The 21,733-nt window shown below is 40.0% G+C and overlaps 1 long non-coding RNA gene across 1 annotated transcript in view; it reads left to right on the plus strand.

Moving 5' to 3' along the window:
* LOC129037444 (uncharacterized) overlaps window positions 1–21,733 on the plus strand; it is a 108,404-nt gene that overhangs the window by 15,615 nt on the left and 71,056 nt on the right. The gene's annotated exons all lie outside the window — the stretch shown is intronic.

Here is a 21,733-nt window from a genome sequence, read left to right on the forward strand (position 1 = left end):
TGATTCATTCACATCCCACCAGGCCCCACTGCAACACTGGGGATTATAATTCAACATGAGGTTTGGATGGGGGCACAGATCCAAACTATATTGATTTGAAAATCCTTATAAAGCACCCCTCAACATTTGTGCTACCACCTGTTTATCCAGAGCTTATGACAGACATCTCCAGTCTATCCTAGTGCTCCTTCTGTGCAGGCCTGAAGGGGGGTCAGAATATCTTTCCAATGCTATGCTTCAGCAGTCATTCCCAATCCATGAAATGTAACCTGCTGGATTGAAATGAATTTGCCATGGTTGTTAACAGTAGCTACCCCTTAATAGCACACCTACTACACGCCAAGCACTTTGTGCAGCCTTTTACTTAGAATCTGTTATTTCATCTCCATTGTAACTACCATCATAGTCGTCTAAGTCACCATCATCTCTCACCCAAACTGTTGTGATCACATCCTAACCAATCATACTCCTTCCCTACACGCTAAGAAACAGTTCAAACTGTGTGCATGGTCTATATAACCTGCAAGATGTGGCCGCTGCAACTTTCCCCATGTTTGTTTCTGTCACTCTCCTGTGTTCTAACCATTGATCCACAGCTGGATTGCAGGTTTGGAAATTCAGCCTTATTAGTTCACTAGAAGGGAGCAAGACCCTAGAGAATCAAGTCACACTAATCAGCTCACAAGAGCTCAATGTGTAATGCATGATACCAATTTACTAATTTAAAATGAGAAGTGCAACAATTAAACCAACCAGATGTTTGTGTTGCTTGTCTGTGACTTCTTTCTGGAAGCTAGAAGTAGCCATTAGGAGCTTTTGAGCTGGAATCAGACTGCTTGAGTGCGAATCTTGACTCTCTGCTTACTAACTAGGTGATCTCGGGCCAGTGGGTCAGTGTGCCTTTCGATGTCTACTTCACCGTCAGTAAAGTGGGGGATAATAATGAATCCTACCTGTCTGCGTTGTTGTGGTTAGGAGTGAATGAGAAAACATACCTGTTACATATTACCATATTACTTAGAACAGAAGTTGGTGCATAGTAAGCATTCAACAAATATTAGCGACTGTTCCTAGAATGAAAATCTACTGAAAGAACTAACTTAATATCAGAGCAAATGAAATAAATAATTTTAAACAATTTCTTTTACTAGCGTGTTGACCTTGTAAGTTACTGTTTATGCGTTCATCCCATTCAGTAGTTATTGACACCCAAATAATTTCAGACATGATCAGATGCACTTGGTAGTCCCTCATCGCATAAATATAAATGAATGAATGGATGAATACTGAAATGTAAATTTACAAATCAGCATATATTTTTGCACTTTCCTGATTTTGTCACCACTCCCACCCTATTTCCCGGTCCTCTTTTTGCCTTCAGTTTAAAAGGCTCAAAAAGCAATCAAGGGGCTGGGCGCGGTGGCTCACACCTATAATGTCAGCATTTTGGGAGCCTGAGGAGTATAGATCACTTAAGGCTGAGGCTGGCTTATTACTCGAGACCAGCCTGACCAACATGGTGAAACCCCGTCTCTACTAAAAATACAAACATTAGTCGAGCATGGTGGCATATGCCTGTAGTCCCAAATTACTTGGGAGGCTGAGGCAGGAGAATTGCTTGAACCTGGGAGGCAGAGGTTGCAGTGAGCCGAGATGGCACCACTGCGTTCCAGCCTGGGCAACAGAGTGAGACTCCATCTCAAAAAAACACAACAAAACAAGAAAAAGCAATCAAGGTAAGCCCACCACTTAAAAGCTCGGCCTGCCACTGCATCTGGTCTTTACTCTCCCCTCTGCTTACTCGTGTCAGCCACACTCACTGTCTCTTTTCCTTACACATGCCAGGCTCCTTCCTCTACAGACTTCCCTCATGCTTTTTCATCTGCCTGAAATTTGTCACCCCAATTCTTGGTCTGGCTCATGTCTGCTTGCCTCAGAGACTCCTCCCAGACCCCCCGGACTGGTTAGATTCCGTTATTGCAATTTTCGTAATAGTCATTAAATGGTCATTGTTTACCATGGATATTCCTTCCCAGTAAAATCAATGAGGACAAGGACACTTTTTGTTTGCTGCTGGATCCCCAGTCTTCAGCACATGGGTAGGTAGTCAATCAATCATTGTTGAATGAATGAATTTAATCTTCTCAACAATTTTCTGTAAGGGAAAGTCAAGGCTTTGAGCTGTCAAGTGACACACCTCAGTTACACAGTCAAACTGAGAGCAAGTTCAAACTCAGGTCTTTCAACGAAAGCCCTTTACTACCCAGCACTGCTGCCACTTGGTTTCTGCAAGTTACCTAACTATCTACACACACCATCATTTTCCTTAGCTTAGACTATATTCTACTTTGCTTCCTGACAGTCACAGTCTTTTCCTAAGCTCTGGACTTTTGCTTTCATTCTTGAGCCTATCCAAACCTTCCCCGTAATATCTATACACATTGTTTTACCTCTCTAGCTAGAATATATTTCATCCTATCAAGACATCTTTTGTTCCCCTGCAACCCTGCAATTCCACACCTACGTATATACTCAACAGGAACTTGTGCATGTTTTCACCAAAAGGCATGCACTGAAATTGTCACAGCATACTATTCATAGTAACTCCAAACTGGAAACTATCCACATGCCCATCCAAGCAGAACAGATTAACTGTTTTGTATTCATATGTCATATTATATAACAGTGAAAATAAATGGTCTAAACTTTACACAACAACACAGATGAATCTCACAAACGTGATGTTGGAGGAAATAAGTCAAGAACATTCTATATGATTCCACTTAGAAAAAGTTCAAAAACTGGCAAAACTAATTTACAGTATTAAAAGTCAGGAATGGCAGCTAACTCTTGGAAGAGTAGTGATTGGAAGGGGATGGTGGGGGCCCCAGGGTACTGATAACATTCTTAGTGTTTAGCTTATAAAAATTCAGCAATATATACATTTATGATATGTGCACTTCTATTTATGTATATTATACTTTAAGAGGTTTTATAAAACAACTTTGTATCTGTTTGTTTCTGATTACTTCAATTTACAGAGACAAGTTTGCAATCTGATGCCATTATCTGAAGTGCTGGTTACCCACTATTTACCCAGAGAGATCTTCCTATACATGGAAAGAGACCACTCTGAATTGTTTAAAGTCTAAATTGTGACAAATGTGAAGAACACAGGGCTGCCTGCCATAGACTGTCAGAAATCCACTAATGGCTGTGCTGAGTCCATGGGCAGCTGTGGTTTGGGGCACAAATTAACAAACACGCATTACACAGTCTGCTGATCCAGAAAACATGCTGGACTGGTTTCCCACCTCTCGTATCTCTTCTCCATCCTCTGTAGGACCCAGAGGCCCCCCACTTATAGGCTCATCCCTGCTCTGGGTTGTGGGACAAATCCTGTCCTTAGGGGGAAATTTAAAGAGACAGATTTGGGTAACTGAGGTGTGACCCAGGCTCAAGTCGGTTTACCTCAGATACTTGGAATGGTAGGCCTGGAAGGGAACCTTGTGAAGATTGCTCTTTCTAGGATTTATTCCTGTGTCACTGGTTTTGCATTTTGTTTGAGAAAGAGATACAGAGGAAGGTGATGGGGGAAGGGCATCATAACGCTGTGGAAAGAGCATGGCTTTGAAATCAGACTGCTGGGCCCACATACTAATGCCGTGGTTTAATCAGCCACATGGCCTGGTTATATTCCTCCCTGAGCCTCTGTTTCCTCATCTGTATGGTAGGGATAAAAGAACCAAATTTAAAGTTGTGAACATCAAAAACCACCTTGCTTGTCTAAGTCATTATCATCTCTTGTCTGTTATTGCAATAATCTGCTAACAGTTCTCTCTGCTTCCTGCTTGCTCCACTGCCATCTGTGGTCAACATCATATCCAGAACAATCCTGTTTAAAAATGTAACTTGGATGATTCTTCCTTTTGCTTAAAACCTGATCATGCCTTTCAATTTCTCACAGGTAAGAGCCAGAGTTCCTATGATTATCTAAAACAGGCATAACCTTGCTCAACCTTGGCACTCTTGACATCCAGAGCCAGATAATTTTTGGTTAAAGAGGGTTGCCCTGTGCATTATAGGCCTAGCTTTCCATGACAGACTTGCTGGCATTTTCTTGGTTCCACTTGACTATAATGCGAGCCAGCACTCGGAGTCATAGAAACGTGATACCATCCGATAAGCAAACAACTACAAATGCCAAGAGTGAAAGAAGGCTTGGAGGCCTGGCTGGTTGTCATTTTTAATGTGTTAACGTGACATCAGACAGTTTCTTTGGCAGGTATCACAATAGTGTCAGCAGGGAATCATCTGGTTACAGTAGTTAGTTGCCTGTGATAAAGGATCAAGTAATCAAGTACGTACTATTTCTGTCTCAGATTTTCTTCATGCCTGTTACAGGGAGGGATTCGGGGCAATATTGAGACACATTCAAAGCACAGAGTTGTGCAAATTAGTCAAGCAACACTCTGAAACTAAATTTTTAAGTAGAAATGGATCTGTGGACACAATCCTAAAGTGCTCACATAAGCAAAACCATTGATTGAACCATACTGCGTTTGTCTGAGATAAAATTGGAAATCATTTATCAAGCTGTCAGTGGAATCGATTTGAACTGACACTGATGACACAAACAGATACTGAAGGTTATAAGAATTTCATGAAAAGCTCAAGGCATTCAAAGACACCAGTTAAAAAGATTTTTATGATTTGGTTTCTAAACATCTGGTCATGGTATTCAGCCAACTCATTCTCCTCCCTCTCCTTTCTTATCCTGACTTAATGTCTGAGTATGAAGCTAACAATGGAGGAGGATGTAGTGCTGATTGACGGAAAGAAACAGATATTTGAAGCTACGTTTTGAGTATCTAGATCTAATTGTAAGTGGAGCCCTGATTTCAGCTGACTGACACCTCTCGCTCTGCCTACCCACCTATTCCTTCCTTTTGGTTATTCCCTACCCAGCTGTCAGGATTTCCACTTATCACACCTGGCCAAATCTCCCTGGTGCCAGTCATCTGCCTAGACTGCCCCTTCACCTGTTCCCACACTGTCCAGATAGTGCCTTGCCTGCCTAGTCTTCCTCCCACAAGAACCTGCACAACCTCCTCTTCCTGCCTGCTGACTGATAGCATCCCCACCTCCCAGACACCTTCCCAGAGTGCTTATCTCCAGTTTTGACATGTCCTGCCCTGTCAACCAAGAACTTCATCCTCTCAAAAACCATGGACGTTTTAGCTCTGTAACCAATGTTTGTTTTGCTTAAGACAGTTTGAATTAAGTTTCTGTCACTTGCAACTGAAATAGCCCTTGATTTTCATTGGTAACAGAACTTAATCTTTTTAAAGCAGATTGGTTTTGGTTTTTTTTTTTTTTTGAAAGAGCTAAGGGTCACTTAGAATCAGCCTTTTTGAACAACATAGGCATTTAAGCATGAAAGTATCATTTGTGCATAAAATATTTTGCACTAAAATGTAATGAATATAAACTCAAATGTGATAAAACTGATTTCATACATGCTTCCAGGAATTCCAAGGAGGACCCTCCATGGTGCCTTCTTAAATTGAAATGCATTTATTGAAATGCATGTTATCAGACGACTGTTAATCAAACAGTGGCTTTAGAGTGGCATTTTTCCAAGGTGTGGTTAACAGACCACCTGCACTGGTAATATCTAGTTTAAAATTCAGGTTCCTAGGACCCATCCAAGGCCCACTAAATCAGAATCTCTGAGAATTGAGCCTGAGAATATTCTTTTCTTTTCCTTTTTCTTTTTCTTTTTTTTTTCTTTTTTTTTTTTGAGACAGAGTTTTGCTCTTGTTGCCCAGGCTGGAGTACAATGGTGTGATCTCGGCTCACCGCAACGTCTGCCTCCCAGGTTCAAGCAATTCTCCTGCCTCAGCCTCCCGAGTAGCTGGTATTACAGGCATGCACCACCACACCCAGCTAATTTTGTATTTTTAGTAGAGACGGGGTTTCTCCATGTTGGTCAGGCTGGTCTCGAACTCCCAACCTCAGGTGACCCGCCTGCCTTGGCCTCTCGAAGTGCTCAGATTACAGGCATGAGCCACCACGCCCAACCAAGAATATTCATTTTTGATAAAATTCCAGGTAACTACTAGACACTATTTCTTATTTTTTTTTTTAGACAGAGTCTCACTCTGTCGCCCAGGCTGTAGTGTGTAGTGTAGTGGTGCGATCCTGGCTCACTGCAAACTCTGCCTCCCGGGTTCAAGTGATTCTCATGTCTTAGCCTCCTGAGTAGCTGAGATTACAGGTGCCCACCACCACACCCAGCTAACTTTTTTTTTGTATTTTTAGTAGAGACAGGGTTTCACCATGTTGGACAGGCTGGTCTCAAACTCCTGACCTCTGGTGATCTGCCTGCCTCAGCCTCCCAAAGTGCTGGGATTACAGGCGTGAGCCACCTTGCTCAGCCTAGACACCATTTCTTTAAGACATGTTTCATATATATATATTTTTAGTTCACCTTCAATTGTACTGTCCTAACCTAAAGAATAATTCCAAGAACACTTCCTCATTTAGACAATACAGAATGAGTACACCTGTGAAAAGTGGCAAAGGTTCAGATAATTTAGAAATACTTAGAAGTAGAAGGCATTAGTCACCTTAGGCTCAGTTCACTGTGGTAACAAATGATGCAAAATACTAATGGCTTACAATTTCAAAGACTTATTTTTTGTGCATTTACATTTCCATTCTAGAACTCTAAGATGTCAGAACAAACTTTGGGACATAGTTGGTCTTGTAGCAAAGGATACAAAGAATAGATGAACTACACCTGGCTCTTCGAGTGTCTGATAGAAGCAACACACGTTACCCACAGCCATGTTACATTGGCCAAAACAGGTCATGTGGCCACACCTGGGGCCAGTGAAGTAGAGAAGGATAATATTTCTACAGAAAAGGGATACCACAGGAAGGAGCAGCCAACATTTTGAACAGAAATATAATCTGCTATATAGGACATTTCATAAAGTAGGTCAGATATTTTTTGAAAAAAAAAAAGAGGGGAATCTATGTATGGTCAGATAAGTTTAGGAACTCCTACATAATACACAGCTCTAGAGCTATGCAATGTAAACCAGCACACTGAAGGCTCTCAGAAGTCCTGCAATAGAAAAATAAAATCAAGATTTTTTAACCCCAAGTTTCCAAGCTTTGTTTCCATGGAACATTTTCCAAACACCGTCTCAACATACCTCAATAATTTGAGGTATACTCACCAAGAAAGTCATTTATGTTATAGACAAAATACTGTAACACTTTCTTCTACTATAAAGCATTCATTTGAGCTGTTCCTAATAGAATGTTGCATAATAAACTCTGTGTAGCTTTGAGCTATTCGTATGTTTTTAAAAATGTGATATTCTACTAGGTCATCCAAAAACCTGGGGAATTCTATGCAAATATCTTAATATTCTTTGAACTAGTTACAGGCTGTTGAAATTTAATACTGTTAATGGAGAACACGTAAGAGGTGACTCTAATAAGCTAGCTCTTCCAGGTAGAAGAGTGTTCCAGAAAGGATTTTAATTTTAAATCCTTCTCATTACTATGTTTGGAATTAGGCAATTCCTGTAAATTGAAGCAATGCACTTTTTTCCCCATTTATGGGAATCTGTCATTTTAGAAGTTCATAAATAAGTTCTGCAGTTATAAATTAGTATAAAAGTACTTAATTCTATGAGAGTCATCATCAGGGAAGCTCATTTTCTACTTTTTCTCCACCTCCACCCAAATGCATCCTTGTACCTCCTCCACTGGGATACTCATATGGTGCAATGTGATTTATGCTGCTGTGGAAGTGGAAGTTCTTGTTTCTCAAAGTCACTATGGCTGGAGTGTGCCACAAACAGAGGTGGCTGTGGTTGCCTCCTAATTCCTCCAGTTTTAAGTCACTGTGGTGATCATCATTTTGAAAACCCATCCTCTCTTCTCTCCCTGCCACCTTCCTTTCCCTTATCACTGCCTCCCAGTCAAAGTTTCTCTGGCTCTTCCTCCTAGATCTGCTCCTTAAATCATGGGGTTCCTCCAAATTCTTCCCTTGACACTCTTTTCAAGTCACTTTCTACATCTGCCAGGGTGAATTAATCTGCTACCTGGCCTTCTGCCCCACCTGGATCTGTCTCCACCCCACATTGCTCCTAGCTTCGGTCCCGTATTCTAACTGCCAGTAGGTCATCTCCGTCTGGTGCCTCACATCTGCCTCAAAATTAATGTATCCCAATCAAAACTCATCATTTTCCTTTCCTAAACCTGCTCTTCTTTTCTCTCGTTCCAATTCATTGCTTCAGCACCAATTGAGCCTCTTCAGTAAAGAATGAGGCATTATCTGTGGCTCCTCCATCTCTGTCACCCCTAAGCTTCACCTCATGCCCACCTTCAGCCTCTGCAGCCCCACAAATATGAGACTCAAGATCTTCTTCGCTATCTCCATGTGCTTCAGATGCTTATTACCACTTTCTAGGCTTCTGAGAGTGGGATATGGATTCTGGCACCTGGACTGCTTGGGATGGAACTCTAATGCTACAATGTCTTTGGAGTGACTTAGCCAAGTTATTCAACCTCTCTGTGCCTCAGTTTCCTCATCTATAAAAAAAGGATAATTACAATATCTACCCCAGGGGGTGGTTGTGTGTATTACTTTGGTAAATAGGTGCAAAATGCCTCACACATGGTATGTGCACAATGGATAGTGGTGGTTAGGATTATAACAATGCTTTAGCTGATTTCCCTGGTACTAGCATCCTTCCCCTCCTATTAGAATCATCTTTCTAAGAAGAAAAATCTTATCAGGTCACTCCTTAGCGTCTGCTGGCTTTCTACCATTTAAAGACTAAAACTCAACTTTCCTAGCAGGACATTTAACACCCTTTGAAAATCTGTTCCCAGGCTACCTTTCTGGAGTATTTCTGGCTGTCTTTCTCTAAATGTGGAGTCTACACTCTCAGCCAATCTGAACTTCTCACCATTCCTCAACCACTCCGTGCCCCTTCATAGTCCTGTGCCTTTTCAGTGACTATTTCTGTGTTAATCAGCTCTCCTAAGGTACGCTGCTGTAACCAGCATCCCATGTCTTGGAGGTTTTCAACAGCAAGGTCTATTTCTTGCTTGTATATTACACATTGGCTGCAGGTTGGCCTCAGCTTTATTCCAAGAGTCTTCTTTTTTTCTGGGACTGAAATGAAATGAGCAGGTCCTTTCTGGAAGTGGTTTTCTCACATGTCAGAGGGAGAAGAGTAATACTGGAATGTCATGATGAATTTTGCTCATAAGTGACACAAATCACTTCTGTTCACATTTTATTGGCCTGAGCAAGTCACCTGGCCAAAACTGACCTTAAATGGGGCAGGGAAATATAAACCTGTCACAGGGAGATGGAACAAATAATTGGAAACAATAATGTAATCTCTCACAGTATTCTATATTTGAAATGCCATCACACATTCTTCCTTTTCCCCATTCTTAAAACCTTCAAAGCTGCATTATCACTTCCTTTGTGAAGCGTTTCTTTTGCCACCGGGTAGAGTTAGCTCACTTCTCTGCATTCTTGCAAGCCTCACTTCTAAGAATGTGCTTACTACACTGGACAAATGACCACTTCTTTTTTTTCCTTTTTTTTTTTTTTTTTTTTTTTTTTAGAGATGAAGTCCTCTCTGTTGCCCAGGCTGAAGTGCGGTCTCATGATCATAGATCACTGCAGCCTCGAACTCCTGGGCTCAAGTGATCCCTGCTCCTCAGCCTCCCAAGTAGCACGTGACACCTGGCTACACGTGTAGCCTGGCTACAGCCTCTTCTTGATTTCTCTATTGCCAGTTCCAAGCATCTCAGAACATACTGACAGAATGAATAAATCAGGCAGTTTGTTGCTTGGCAATTTATTAGACAGGATTGGGAACTAATATGCAGAGGTAGGTGACCAAGTAACTCCTTCAATCAGGCAGAAAGGAGACGGAAGGATCAGTGAGACTCAGTTTGGTTTTTTCTCCATGTTCACTAAATACTTACATCATTTTCTTATTTTGCCCTCAGTCTGTTGCTATGCAAGAACAAATACCTTAGAGATATACTATTTATGCAAACAGCCTTGGGCATTTATATATATATAATATTCAAATTAAAATAAATTATGCACATATAGTGTTTGTTAAAACTTTGCTTCAAATCAAGTGATCTATTAAAAAGACAAGACCAGCAAAATTATCTCCATGAACCACCAGTAAGTTTCATCTTTAGTAATCTTTTTGGATAATACTAAATCAAATTGCCAGGTTTTCAGTGTTACCTCCAAAGTACTGCAGATTCATCCCCTGCCAACATTTCACTGGCACTATCTTAGTTTCGGTTCTCATCACTGTTAATCTGCACTTTTATCACAATGCTTACTTGGTTTCTTTCTGCCCAAGAAATTCCCTGCTGCCACTTCCTCAGCACCCTTCAATCAAGAAGCTATTCATCAGGCATTGCCTTCCTTCTGAACCCTCTCTGACACCCTGTCTTCACCATCCTCCAACAGAGTTAAATCCGGTCTCTGTGTAACTTTTTATCATTGTGTTTGATCGCATTGCATTGTAATTATTTGTTTATTTGTCTGTTTCCTCTTGATGGAATAAGAGTTGTTTGAGAACAGGCACTGCAGTATGCTAATTCCTCCCTATACTCAGAGCAGAGTGCCTTTCACATACGTAACGTGTTCAATTGATGCTTGTTACATGGAACTGCTGTTGAACTGAAGGCCAAAATTATGATTTATAAATTTCATGATCAGTAATATGGTACAACTTAAAACACTTTTTTGTTCTTGCATTCTAACATATGCTAATATTTTCATGATACATGGAGAATGGAGTGTTTCTAGTATTAATCATACGCTTTATGTTAAGTAATGCAGATTTTCACTTTCATATATAAGCACTATGCAAGGCTTTTTGGAAATGAACCAATTCTCATGAGAACTTAGTGTATTAAGAAAACACCGACACCAAAAGTTCAGGCTAAAAAAGCAAAAATAAATAAATGAGACTACAACAAGCTAAAAAGCTTCTGCACTGCAAAGGAAACAGTCAACAAAAAGAAAAGGCAACCTACAGACTGGGAAAAAGTACTTGCAAAGCACATATCTGATAAGGGGTTAATACCCAAAATTTATAAAGAACATTTATAACTCAATAGCAGAAAAATAAATAACCTGATTTAAAAAGGGGTAAAGAACCTGAACAGACATTTCTCCAGAGAAGACACAAAAATGATCAACAGGTATATGAAAAGGGTACTCAACATCACCAAACACCATTGATATGGTTTGGCTGTGTTCCCGCCCAAATCTCATCTTGAATTGTAACTCCCATAATTCCTATGTGTTGTGGGAGGGATCCAGTGGGAGATAACTGAATCATGGGGGTGGTTTCCCCCATATTGTTCTCATGATAGTGAATAAGCCTCATGACATCTGATGGCTTTATAAGGGGTTTCCCTTTTCCATTGGCTCTCATTCTGTCTTGCCTGCTGCCATGTAAGATGTACCTTTTGCCTTCCACCATGTGAGGCCTCCCCAGCCATGTGGAGCTGTGAGTCCATTAAACCTCTTTTTTTTTTTTTTTTTTTAATAAATTACCCAGTCTCGGGTGTGTCTTTATCAGCAGCATGAAAATGGATTAATACAACCATGGAAATGCAAATTAAAGCCACTGTGAGACACCATCTCATACTCATTAGATACCATATCACACCCTTTTGATAATAGGACTATTATTGAAAAGTCAAGAAATAACAAATATTGGTGAGATGGTAGAGAAAAGAGAACCCTTGTACAATGTTGGTGGGAATTTAGATTGATACAGCCATGAGGGAAAACACTATCGAGGCTCATAAAGAAATTTAAAAATGGAACTACCATATGACCCAGTAATCCATCTTCTGGGTATACACACAAAGATGAAATCACCCACTCATAAAGATATCTGCACTCTCATGTTCATTGTGGTACTGTTCCATAGCCAAGACATGGAAACAACCTAAGTGTCAACAAATGAATGGATAAAGAAAATGTGGTATATATACATATACATACACACACAAACACACACACAGGAATATTATTTAGCCTTAAAAAAGAAAGAGATCCTAATGCTTGCCACAACATAAATGGACCTGGACACTATGCTCAGTGAGTAAGCCAGACACATAAAAAAAATAGTGCAGGACCTAACTTATATGTGGAATCTTAAAACAAAAAATCACATAGACAAGGAGAATAAAACAGTGGTTATGGGTCAGTGGGGAGAAAATAGGGAGATGTAGGTAAAAGGATAAAAAGTAGCAGATAAGTAGGATGAACACACCTAGAGATCTCATGTAAAGAATGGGGACTATAGGTAATAAAATTGTATTGCATTAGGGATTTTTGTTAAATAAGTAGAGTTCAGCAGCTTTTGTCACACACACACACACAAAAGTGACTATGTGAGAGGATAGATACGTGAATTTGCTTCATTATAGTAACCGTTTTACTATCTATTAATACATGCATCTTATCACATCATGTTGTAAGCCTCAAATATATACAGTAAAATTTATTTTTTAAAAAAGAAGAAAATGCTTTCCAAAGAAATATTCTTCATAGGATATTGTATGATGGCTAAAGAAAAATTAGATGATGTCATAAGTCTTTTTATTATCTTTGTAATAGAATACAAAAGCTAAAGTTTTACTTAAATACAAAAATTGAAGAAATAAAGAGAATTTAAGTTATGTGTGCTTTAGAAAAACAGTACAACATACTGACTTAACCAGCTCTTCTAAAAGAAAAGAAGTCAAGTACAAATTACATCCATTTAATTAGCTCAAAGATGAAAATTTCAGTTTTAGTAACTGTAATACATGTTATGTAAGAGACCATGAGGAACAGATCAAAAGGGGTTGTAATTAAAGTGAATCTTCCCAGAACCCTGGATTACATCAGGAACATGGCCAGAACAAGCAACGCTACTGACTTTTGCCAGGGTCATGTTTGGAGGTCGCTTTATCATAGCTCTTTGCTTAAAAAACATAATTTGGGCATAGAAGGGCTCCCAACGTTCAATGACCTCCATGTGCTTCCCATTAGGGTTAGAAGAAGAAATGCTGTGGTAGTTTCTTGAAATAAAATGGAATGGGATTTTTAGACCTCTTTCCAACTTGGCAAAACAGGCTGTGTGTCAACCTGGACATCAGGAAGGCCCAGATATTTCTAAAATAGAGAGACACACAGTCATTCAGAGTTGCATATGAACCATTGCAAATGGTAACCTAGTTGCTCATTTTTCTTTTCATGGAGGAAAGCATCTAGGTCAGCTCACATGGCTATCTACTTTATTCTAAATAACATAATAATTTTAAAAATATAAGTCAATAGCAAAATATTGTCAGTGAGTTCCCTTGCTAGCTAAGCTATTATAGACTTGGAAGCTGCCAGAAATGACCTGTTATATCTTCTCTTCTTCATCCACTCCCCACCAAGAGAGCATGATTGCTGACCCAGAGCAGTGAATCCCCGTCTGTTTCCCATCTGCAACTGGGATAATATGAAGCAACTAAGCTGAGTGTAGCATCACTGTTGGTTACTTATCCAGTATCCACTTCCCCTTTTCCCCACTTCCCCAGCCACTGAGACATAAGTAGATATTTGCCTGGGGTTCTGGTAAAAGCTTTCGTTTTCTTTTTTTCTTTTCTTTCTTTTTTTTTGAGACGGAGTTTCACTTTTGTCACCCGGGTGTCAATTAAAAGCCCCCATTTTAAAACATCGGCTCTGACCCATGACATAGCAACATTATGGCCTTGTTCCTTTAACTCACAGTTTCTTCCAGTGCTAAGAATCATGACAAACTGTCCTACCTACGTTAAATTTTCAGCAAAGTTTGTAACTTAAGAGACTTGGTCAGTTGGAAATAAAAGAAGTCTCACACTTAGAATGTTTAAATAAAAGAATATACAAAGTCTGTTACACCAAGCTGTACATAACATGGTCCTCATTATGAAAATCCTACCTCAGAATTCTGGCTGTAGTTATAGTGTTCACCTTTCATTATTCATGTAGAAGCCTTAGATGTAAGACTTTCATGAGGATTCCATAATTATCTTTTGCAAATTGTGTTTTTATGTGATACTCACTGTAGTCATTTTCCAAGTGCTAACATGTAGATTCCTATAGGCACCACTCATATTTCTGTTTAAAAAACAACAAAAACCTTCAAACTGGTAACATCTGATTGATAGACTGGGTTAGGGATGCTTGCACCTGGAGCGTAGCCAGACCCGAGGCCCTTGCAAACACACAATTATACTAGATCCATCACATCAAAGCCATTTTCTGTGTTGGCTCCAATTTTAGGTCTGGCACATTGTTTCAACTCGTTCTGCTTTAAAACTCTCAAATAGTTTTCAGATGAATGGGTGCAAAATGGCAGCTTGCATATCTTCCTTTAACTCTCCTTTTTGGAAAAGTGTCCACCAAAGAATTTAGAAATGAAACAAATCCATCAATTAAGCATTTATGTTATTAATAATAGCCACCATTGACTGAGACATTATGTGCCAAGAATTGTGCTGATCTCCATTACCCTTCACCAGTCTATAAGGTAGACTGGTGTTGGTCTCTTGATATTAAATCCATCCCTTATCAATTTGGAGAGTTTTATGAACAGCCACAGGACTACACTCTGGGAATACAGTACTGAAAAAAGTAGACCTCCTGCCCCTTACTCCTCCCCATCCCAGCCCTCTACAAACACACAAACATCCCATGGAGTCTAATGGGGAACAGACATCCCAATGCAGTGAGTGTCAAGAAAGAGGGAAACTGAGGAGCATATACCAGGGGCCCTAACCTAGACAGGGATGGGAAAAAAACCTCACGGATAAAGAAGATGTTTAAGCCTGGACATTAAGAGTTATTCCGGCAAACGAAGTCGTTACTGGTGCTGGAGGTGAAAATCACTCCAGGCAGATGAGACAAGATGCTGTTGGATAAGACGGCCCAGGAGCAAGAAAGAGTCAGGTAGCACTTCTGAAGGACTGAAAAAAAAAAGGGCCACTATTGCTTGAGCTAAGAGAACTAGCAAGAGAAGACTGGTGAGATAGGCAGGGACCAGATGCTGTGGGCCACATTTGGAACTTTATCCTAAAGGCAGTGAAAAGCCATTACAGATGGTGGTGGTGGTGGTTGTTACTGTTTTAAGAGAGTGTACGGGATGGGGGACAAATAGGGAGAAGAATGATCAGATTTAAACCCAGAATCTGAGAAATAACATTGCCCAAAGTCATTTTAAAGCTGGAGTTGGACCCAGCGTGCTAGATTCCCACCTTTTGCTCCTAACCCATACATCTCTATTGCCTTCTAGTTTTACCAGCTTCATTCTAGTCGGGGCAACTTATCATCAACAAATCCATCAAAAGACCCTTCAAAAGCACAGGTATCTAGTGCTTACCATGTGCCTGGGCCTACTTTAGGTGTAGGGATTCAAAGGCCCTGGCCTGGAGATATGCCCTGCCTTCTGTTCTTTCTCAGTTGCTACTGTAGAATTTGGAATCTGTATTTCTGACTCTATCCATTAATACGTATCACAAGGCCTGTTTTATTTTTGACCTAGAGCAACATTATATCAAAGCATAAGTTAGCTGCAATTGGAGGTTGTGAGGGAAACCATTCTCTCGTTAGCAAAATCCCCAATATTCAATATAATGCCAACATTAACATGTGACATGGATACCCAGTTGCAGATGAGTAGACTGAGGTTCTGAAGGTTAAGCCACTAGCCCAAGGTCGCACCGGTGGAAAGTTCTAGGTTGAGAGGCCAGAGTCTGTCCTCTGGGAAACCAAACTCTCAGGGCTACACAGCCAAGCAGGTTTTCTCTGATCACGTGCTCAGTCTGAAAAGGAAGGAAGGAGAGAAGAAAGGGCTTGAGGAAGAATTTTAATATGAAGGACACTGTATGCAGGATGATGAGACTGTCCAATCATTCCCTGTGGCTTTAAATACTTTTATTGACCTCATTGTTAAAAATCCTCACAGAAGGCAGTATTACAGAGAAAAGAAATGAATTTTCAATTTTAACTAAACTCATTTTTCTTCCCTACTTGTTTGTTAAGTTAAATGTCACATGTAGTTGGAGTTGTTAGTAAGATATGCAATTTTGCTCAGACAAATAAGTAAAGAATAAAATATTTATAAAATTCAGAAGGTATATTTGCTTAGGTCTTTGAGTGTCGTTTTCAAAAGGCCTTAAATCCAGATGGATTAATCAAGCACATCTCAGATATTGTCCTTTCAATGCTCAGGAAAGAAATGGCCCCTAATAGGATAAGAGGCACATTATGATCTGAACTTGAGAATTTGCCTGGAAGTTTTTCTTTAGAACTGGAATTACTCTAGAAAGTGTATGAAACGCTCTGAGCTCTTCATTATTTCCCCAAATCATCTATCTATAGGTTAACAATGCATTTATACATTTTACCCATAAAAATAAAGTCGATCCAGTTATGCATATGTTTATTGGTATTTGTTGTAATTTTACTTTGAAGAGCTCTATGTTATTTCTTTTTTTTTTTTTTTTTTTTTAGACGGAGTCTCACTCTGTCGCGCAATGGCGCGATATCGGCTCACTGCTAGCTTCGCCTCCCGAGTTCACGCCATTCTCCTGCCTCAGCCTCCTGACTAGCTGGGACTACAGGCGCCCGCCACCATGCCCGGCTAATTTTTTTTTTTGTATTTTTAGTAGAGATGGGGTTTCACTGTGTTAGCCAGGATGAAGAGCTCTATGTTACTGATCTCATTTTAAAAATCATGTTCTTTGGGATACTGCCTCCTTTAAGTGTAGGGCTAACTCCTTTCCCCATTTTTTTTTTTACAAGTTAGCTATTTATCTTGTTAGATCATGTTTAAACAAGAAATAGTAATGCTTATGTTATACTTTAGAGGACTATGAATATCAAAGTGAATGTGCCTTAACTATTAAAAAAATAAAATGGATGAAAGTAATTTTGCTTATTAAAAATAATTCAACTTTACAACAGCTAGTTCTCAAGTGAAATTGAATCTCAAATTAATCCCAAGTGATTATTGAAAATGCTATAAAATTCAAATCTAGTACCATGAAATTTAAAAAAATGGGAGAAGGGTTAAGGATAAGATTTGATAACCTTATTCCATTAAATAATAGTATATGGAAAGTACTGAAATGGGATTTTAGAAATATTAAAATTTAATTCCCAAATTAGAGGTGCAATAGCAAAGGGTCAGGAGGCAGAGAAGAAAATGTGTGTGTGTGTGTGTGTGTGTGTGTGTGTGTGTGTGTGTGTGTCCTCCCTCCTTCTTTATCCTCGAGCAGAAAGTAGCTCCACCACTTGTAAAGGGAGTCCCTAGAGAAAGGAAAAGCCCTTAGCTACATTTCCCAGATTTGGAAACCTGGAAATGCTAGAATTGTGAGGGCAGGGTGTGGCAAAATTTCTACTTTTCACTGTTTAGAAACTCTCCTATCTAATTGGAACTAGAACCATCTATGTAGTTAACTCATTTAATTCTTACAAACCCGGGGCACGGATTCCATATTGATTATTCCTACCAAACCAATGGTTTTTCTAAGACATAATTCACCAAGTAATTTATCAGAGGTGACTTAGTAAACGCAGGACCTAGAGTTAGCCTCAAATCTTTTCTATTATTTTCTCTTCCTCTCCTGAATACAGAAATATAGGCTTTGATCATTTACCTTCTCTGAGTAAACTATTTCCACATGAGAACAGATTACATCCTTTGACTGTGATGAGTAGAAACAGATCCTCTGGGGAGGCTGATTTGCAAGCTGGGTACTTGACCAGGGAGGACTGGTCAAAGAGCCAGAAGACCATACAAGCATGGGGGGAAGGGACTGGGAAGTAAGAGGGATATGAAAGTAGGGAGGTGGGAAAATATTTGGTAACTTTTCCTTGGACCCTAGAGATCCATGTACCATTGTAAACATCATTTGGATATCTCCTTTGACACTGCCTCTGTCCTCTGTGCCTGGCATAACATAGAAAGGTAAAGCAGTGGTCCTGTGATATTTTAGGTAACTAAGGACCACCATATGACTGATAATCAAAAGGCAAATACTGTTTCAATGATGACAGTGAATAACAATTAGAAGAAGAGCTATTATTTATGAAGAGCTTATTGCATGTCCACCGCCACCACCACCATTATCAAAATTCATTAGCATGTATTGAGTCCTCACTGTGTACCAGACACTGTTCCAAGCTCTTTGCAAGTATTATCCCACTAAATTTGTACAACTATTCAATTAAGTAGATACCATTATTATCTCCCCTTTATAGAAAGCAGAAACTAAGACAAAGGCAGAAACATTACTTGTCCAAGTACACAGCATCCAAACCCAGGGATTTGACACCAGAGACTGCAAATGACTTACACATTTCATTCAAAAGATTGTTGTTGACTCCCTTTTATATGCCAGGTTCTATGAGGAGGCAGTGAAGCAATGTTGAGAAACAGTTGACATAAATCCTGTCCTTATGGAATGTACAGTCAGCTGAGGGACAGTAGTCAAATGATGATATAAATAAATGTAGAACTGTAATGGTGCCAAGGATTCTGAAGGAAGGGCTTGCAGCACTGTAATAATATCTGTCCAGAAGACCTGCCCTAGTTTCACTTAATCTTCACAACAACCCTATTCCTATTTTGTACATTGGGACAGCAGAAGCAAGGTTTAGGGAGAGACAGGAAAACCCTCTAGGCAATTGCCTAAGGGCAACCTAGTCAAACCTTCCCAAGTTATGAATCAATTTTTTCACTCTGGGCCATGTCACATTTTAGTTGCCATTAGCAAATCATTTCGCTTAGAAGCCTAAGTGGTAATTATGTGCACATTAAGGGATCCAGAATACTGATTTTACTTTAGTACAACTCACACTTTTTGTATGCAAAGATTTTCCACTGCTCATATAACAGACACCAGGCATTTAACTGACTGCTCACATGGGCATGCTGGCAAGAGGTATTCAGCTGAGGACTCCACACTAATGTTTTGGACTTAACGTTATGCTTTAACTTTTCATCTGTTTTGCGGAATGTAGAATTTGGCTTAATGACTATGTTTATTTCTGTTCAAAGCACTGGAAATAAAAGGTTTGTGCAGATGTTTGAAAGACACCATATAGACTATTCACAAACTTTTGTGGTCAGTTTAGCCACCATGGTCAGGCCCAGTGACTCACTCTAGACTGAGTTTTGTTGTTTCTTAAAATATTGTTTTGCTCTTGTCCTCAGGAAAGTTGGTGTATTCGTCACAAACATTGCTAGCTGGGAGAAGGGGGTGATAGGAGGTGGGATAATGTGAAATAGTCTGTGTGACAAAAGTTTGTTTCAACTTTCCTAGTTATTCCTAAGACTGTGTTTGACCCAAAGAGCATTTTGATCTAGAAGACACCTTAAATTGGAGTGTCTAGTGAAAACCTGCATGCTGTGAAGCAGAGAGCTGAGTCTCTGAGAGATTCAGTGATACAACCAATGCCCTGGACTGGTTGGTGGCACAGACATGCTTACCACTAACTCCAGCCTCCCAAGAGCCACAATCCATAGTTCCTTAACTCCACTCCATGCTGACTCTTGGACTTAAACTCTTCATTTCTTTTGGTGTTACTATTTCTTCCCTTCTCCCCTTTTTATACCTTAAAGGTGGTGCCACAATCATCTGAACTGACACATATTAACCCACTAACTATGGCCTTGTAGTTTTTGCCAAATAAAGCATTAGTTATGTAACTCTACTCTGTTTTCTAGGAGTATAGAGTTTTAAACAGAAAATTTTAAAGAAATTGGAAATTTTTTTAAGAAAAAAAAAGAGGGAGAATTAAAATGTATAGACAAGCAACATCAACTAGCTTCATGAATTAAAGAAATTTTAAGTACATTATGTGAGGCTGTGCACAGTGGCTCACGCCTGTAATCCTAGCACTTTGGCAGCCTGAGGTTGGCAGATCACTTGAGGCCAGGAGTTTGAGACCAGCCTGGCCAACATGACAAAACCCTGTCTCTACTAAAAACAAAAAATTAGCTGGGTGTGGTGGCACATGCCTGTAATCTCAGCTACTCGGGAGGCTGAGGCACAAGAAATGCTTGAACCTGGGAGGTGGAGATTGCAGTGAGCTGAGATTGCACCACTGCGCTCCAGCCTGGGCGACAGAGCGAGACTCCGTCTCAAAAAAAAAAAAAAAATATGTTACGTGAGACGGCACCATATGTGCATATTTTTTCTATTTTTTTAAGAAAAAACTAACAGTTTAATTAAATTAAACTAATACTTTTAAAACTATTTTTAGTTTGTATGGATATATAATAGTTGTACATATATATGCAAATTTAATGGTAATAAATGTGATGGACATAGTAGCTGACTATTTCAGCAATGGGGTCAGGAAGAATTGTATCTTTTCTGATTAGCCAGGAAAGAATCAAGGGGAAGGAGCAGCCGGGAGTGGTGGCTCACGCCTGTAATCCCAGCACTTTGGGAGACCGAGGCAGACGGATCACGAGGCCAAGAGTTCAAGACCAGCCTGACCAACATGGTCAAACTCTGTCTCTACTAAAAATACAAAAATTAGCTGGGCATGGTGGTGCACGCCTGTAATCCCAGCTACTCAGGAGGCTGAGGCAGGAGAATCCTTTGAATCCAGGAGGCGGAGGTTGTGGTGAGCCGAGATTGAGCCACTGCACTCCAGCCTGGGTGACAGAGCTAGACTCTGTCTCAAAACCAAAAACCAAAACAAAACAAACAAACAAAAAACATAAAAAAGGGGGGGAGGGGAAGATGTCCAGTATGAAACTGGGGGGAAGTTAATGAATTCTATTAGAATGGGGAGTCTGGCATAGGTAAAAACTTAAACCTATGCTGTCTAATACAATTGTTGCTTGCCACATGGAATTAAGTTTAAATTATTCAAATGAAATGTAACTTAAAAATTCAGTTCTGTCACATGAGACACATTTCAAGTGCTCAATAGCCACATGCAGCTAGTGGCTATTATATTGGACCACACAGGTATAGAACATTCTCATCATTGCAGAAAATGCTTTCAGACAGGGCTGGCATAGAAGATGCATCAGAGAAGAGGAGGGGGATGGACTGGTGGGTAGATGAGAGGGGCACATAAGGTAATTGCAACAGAATGAATGTTTATGTCTCCCCCAAATTCATATGTTAAAATCCTAACCCTTAATGTGATGGTATTAGCAGGTGGGGCCTTGGGGAAGTGATTAGGTTGTGAGGGTAGAGGCCTCATAAGTGAGATTAGTGCCCTTATAAAAGGGACCCCAGACAGCTCCCTTGTCCCTTTTGCTATGTGAAGACATGATAAGAAAACAGTTCTCTAAGAACGAAGAGTGGGTGCTCACCGGGCTCTGATTCTGCCTGGTGTCTTGATCTTGGAATTCCCAGCTTACAGATCTGTGAGAAATAAATGATTTTTGTTTAAGCTACCCAGACTATCGTATTTTTGTTACAGCAGCCTAAACAGACAAAGATAGAAATGTTTACCAGGAAAAGTATATGCTAGATGGATAAGGGGAAACGAGAAAGAGGACACATGGACGTGATCCAGGGAAAGGTCTTGAATTGGGTTAGAGCTTGGGTTCAAGGCATTGGCTGGCTGCGATAAAACCTTTGTGCATAT

Source organism: Pongo pygmaeus, chromosome 4, assembly GCF_028885625.2.
Source record: "Pongo pygmaeus isolate AG05252 chromosome 4, NHGRI_mPonPyg2-v2.0_pri, whole genome shotgun sequence".
NCBI lineage: Eukaryota > Metazoa > Chordata > Mammalia > Primates > Hominidae > Pongo > Pongo pygmaeus.